The following is a 5,101-nucleotide window of genomic DNA, read 5'->3' as shown; positions in this document are numbered from 1 at the left end:
ACGTACGTTCATACATACGTGCGTACGTACGTACATAGATACCTACGTACGTACATATGTACATACCTAGGTACCTACGTACGTATATACAAACCTACCTACGTACGTAGGTACGTACCTACCTACCTACCTACGTACATAGTACCTACCTACGTACATAGTACCTACCTACGTACATATCTAGGTACGTGCGTGCGTACGTACATACACACCTACGTACGTACTTACATACATACCTACATTCATAGTACATACATACATACGTACGTACATACATACGTATGTACGTACGTACGTACATAATACCTACTGACGTACGTATATACTTACCTACGCACGTACGTACATACATCCCTACGTACGTATGTACATACATACCTACGTACGTACGTATATACATACATACATGCATGCATACATACGTACAAAGTAAGTAAAATACCACCTGATATGGTATTAAAATCTGTTAACAAAATTGGTGATGAATATTTACAACAGTGTGATGAACCCACATACTGGGAAATTAACGCCTGTCTATATGCTCTTGCTACTTCTGTAAAACAGTACATGAATGATAATCTAAAAGTAAACAATGCCGATTTAACAACGAAAGCACCATTATGGGTTTTGAAGACAGGGAAAATAATAACTGGTTTACAGAATACCATTTGTCATGTAATGATGCTTACTGCACGCAAACAAGTAGATCACTATACATCCCATCAACAGAAAGTAAAGAAGGATATAGAAATGCTATTTGGAAACAGCAAAAAGAGGACACGCACTTGCAAATTGATTACCCTCAAGCAGGAGCTAAAAGCTGTCAGTGAAAAACTCCAACATGGGAAGAGAATAACCAAGAAAAGAACAATAAGCAAAACATTTAACCACAACCAAGCAGCAGTATACAGATACATGAGAGGAGTAGCAGTAAATATCAAGGAAGCTCCTTCACAAGAAGACATAGACTCTTTCTGGAGGAAAATCTGAAGTGAAAAGAAGGAATTTAACCAAGAAATCCAAAAAAGTTATTGCTCCTGCGTTACATCCAAGACATACAACATTGATGGTGAGACTCTTGCAATTGATCCAGAAACTCCAGGATGGAAAAACACCTGGAAGAGGCTTGATTGTCGGATATTGGTACAAGAAACTAATATTCTACCGACCATATATTATCAATCTGTACCAGCAAGCTTTCATTGGAAACAGTAGCATACCATGCTGGTTAGCTCTGGCAGAGACAAAATTGAGCTCCAAACGCAGAACCACCCACATGGCAAAAAACCACCAGTCAATTGCATGCCAGAACTTAATATATGAGATATATACAGCATGTTTAAACTTCTTCCTCCAGGACCATTGTGAAACCAATAACATTATCACAGTAGAACAGGCAGTTGGGAATAAGGGTGTCAGGGGATGTGCTGTGCAGTTGTTAATCAACAAAACTGTGATTTCAGAGATGCGAGAGCACAGGAGGAACCTAGTTTCACTGTGGCTAGACTACAAGAATGCCTTTGACTCTGTTCCCCACATATGGATGCTAGAAGCCCTTCAACTTGCTAAAGTTTCAGTGAGAACAGTCAAAGTCATAGCTGACCTGACTTCATTGTGGTCCACCATCTTAGAATTAGACACAAAGAGTGACTGTATTATCACCGATAGAATACAGTATTGCAAAGCCATATTCCAAGGAGACAGCCTCTCTGTGATGTTGTTTATACTTTCTGTAAACCCCTTGTTATTCATGTTAAGGAAGTCTGAAGGATATTTCACTGGTTCACAAGGAAACAGAAATACCAAAATTTACACACCGTTTCTTTGTGGATGACTTAAAACTTTATGCAAAGAATATGCATGAGATAAAAAAGAGCCTTGACCTAGTTACAACATTCTCAAAGGATGTAGGGCTGGAGTTTGGTCAGGATAAATATTGTTATATGGTTGTGAAAAGGAGTGAAACTATAAACCAAACTAGTAACATCTCCATCAATGATTTGACTGTTTCCCCTGTATCTGACGAGGAATGTTACAGGTATCTAGGGGTGGATGAAAATATATCTTACAATGGCACCTGTAACAAAACAGCCGCATAAAGAAAATTTGGACCTCAGAACTCTCTGCATTCAAATAAAGCAGTGGCCCACAATGTGTTTGATGTGTTGTGTGTGTGTGTGTGTGTGTGTATGTGTGTGTGTGTGTATGTGTGTATGTGTGTGTGTATGTGTATGTTTGTCCCCCCCACACACACAACATCGCTTGACAACCAATGCTGATGTGTTTACGTCCCCATAACTTAGCGGTTCAGCAAAAGAGACCAATAGAATAAGTACTAGGCTTACAAGGAATAAGTCCTGGGTTTGACTCATTCGAATAAAGGTGGTACTCCAGCATGGCAGCAGTCAAATGACTAAAACAAATAAAAAAAAAGAATACATACATACATACATACATACATACATACATACATACATGCATGCATACAAACAAACAAACAAACAAACAAACAAACAAAAATACTTAGTTGTTGATGTTGAATTTCCACTGAAGGAGCCTTGGATCTAGGTTAGAAACTGGTTCTTTCTCTACTGGCAAGAAATCTTGAAATAAACTGAATAATGACATACATACATACATGCATATGTGCCAATGCCATGTAAAAAGCACTCAGTACACTCTGTAAAACGGTTGGCATCCAGTAATAGAAACCATATCAAAACAGAAAATTAGAGCCTGGTGCAGGTCTCTAGCTTGCCAACTCCTGTCAAACCATCCAACTCATGCCAGCATGGAAAATGGACGTTAAATGAAGATGATGATGATGATGTGTGTATATATATATATATATATATATATATATATATATATATATATATATATATATATAATATATTTATTAATTGAATGTCTGTTGATTTTCTTGAGTTCATCTGCCTTTTGACAGGCCTTGCTTTTCATCTCACAGGGTGGTCAAATACCACCCTTCTCACCAAGCAGTGCACAGGTCTGGTGGGTGAAGAGAAAAACTGCTTTTAAAAGACACTCCTACGAACTACCTTAACAACAAATAACAGTGACCCCATTATCATGGTTGGAAATTTTGATAGACATATTGGGCAATGTTATGATGGCTTCTCTGACGTATATGGAGGTTATGGATATAGTATGAGAAATAAGGAAGGATCAGGACTCCTGGAATTCTGTGATACAAGTGACCTAACTATTTGCAATATGAACTTCAAGAAACTGACTTGTCACCTGATACCCTACCAATTCGGGAAAACACACGGACTAGATAAGTATTAGCTTCATCAGGAAATGTGACAGGTTGTAAATTTATGCCTTTATCTGGTGAAGAAAGTATTGACCGACATAGATAAGTGATTAGTGGTTTCAGAGTTAGGGCTAAGTGAACTCAGGGACAAAATGCATTATGAAGGAAAATACAAGCTGGAAAAAAAACAAAAAAACCATCAGCTGCTTGTAGGTTCAGAGAAGTTCTGATTATTTTTGACAGAAGAGAGTAAGAGAGTCAAGAAGGTGTCTATTTCTGTTTGTCACTACCTACAAACTAAAAACAAATGACAAAAGTTTGATACAAGCTATCAGACTATACTTGCTTTCAAGTGATAGCTTTTTCTTGTTATTTCTGTTACCACATTTGACTTCTATATTTCTTGATATTGATTTAGCCAATAAATATTTTTCATAATATAAATTTTTTATATCTTGAAGAGCAATTGATATGTTTCTGCTTGCTTTAAGCTTGGTGGTAATTTCATTTTACATGACTAGTTTTTTGTGTACTGCCTAAACAATATCCCTTTCCTTTATACTATGCCAGCTTAGTCCTTTAGCATTCAGATTACTCTGTCAAATGTATTGCCCATTTATTCACATTGTTTTGAAATGATCATGCATTATCTCATAGCTTTGGGATTTCAATAATGTAATTGTTCATTTTTAGAATGACCTTGTAAGTGTAAGAAGCTGGATATGGCCAGTTTGAACATAAAACAAGTAGAATATTTGGGCTGGATAAGGTCAGTTTAAATGCTAAAGAGTTAAGACTTACCCACAGCAAAAATTGATAATTCATTTTGAAGCAAAGATATAAATTTGACATTGTTATACTTGGAGATGGTCATCTTTTTTTTTGCCAATTAACCACATGTACTATATACTTGTGCTTCACATCAGTTTTATTATTATTCTTATTTTAGTATCTTTTGTCTGGAAATCTTTTGTCACACATCTGTAACCTCTTCAGTGACTCTCTATCCCACATGTCTCCTCCAGTTCTGTTTAGTCCATTCTGTCTTTCAGTGGATACACACCTCAGAAAGACAGAATAGAGGAGAAAAACAGAACCGGAGGAGACACATTGGATGGAGAGTCACTGAAGAGGTCACAGGTGTGTGACAAAAGATTTTTAGACACTAAAATAAGAATGATAATAAAGCTGAAGGGAAGAATGAGTATATAGTGTGTGTGGTTATTTGGCAAAAAAGAAAAAAAAAATGATTATCCCGAAATATAACAATAGGTGTTCCAACACATGATTTTACATCAGGCATTTTGCAAAACAAATACATAAATGTATAAATTTGACATTTACTTTGAATAAACAAACCAAAAACAAAATACTACAAATACAAAATGTTTATTTATTTATGCGGTTCATTGTTTTTGTAAAGAGAAATGCATTTCTTTAATGGATCTTCAAAGGCAAGAATGAATAAAGATTAAATTTCATAATTGAAAAAAAATATACAGAATCTGTTTAAAAAATGTATCAAAAGTCAATAGAATTTACAAACTGATTTATATTATCCCAAGACAACTTGGGTATGACAATAGCACAATTGTATTCTTTGAGATTAAATTGTTGCTTTACTAAATAATAATAATAATAATAATAATAATAATAGTCTTAAATTTTAGTACATGGCCAGTAATTTTGGGTGGGGGAGATAAGTTGATTACATTGACTCCAGTATTCAAAAGGTATTTATTTTATTGATCCTGAAAGGAATTTGAAATCAGAACAAAAGGGCAGATAAAATGCTACTGAGCATTTTACCCGGCAAGCCAATGA

The sequence above is a fragment of the Octopus bimaculoides genome, chromosome 3 (genome assembly GCF_001194135.2).
Source record: "Octopus bimaculoides isolate UCB-OBI-ISO-001 chromosome 3, ASM119413v2, whole genome shotgun sequence".
NCBI lineage: Eukaryota > Metazoa > Mollusca > Cephalopoda > Octopoda > Octopodidae > Octopus > Octopus bimaculoides.
This window is presented reverse-complemented; position numbering follows the sequence as displayed.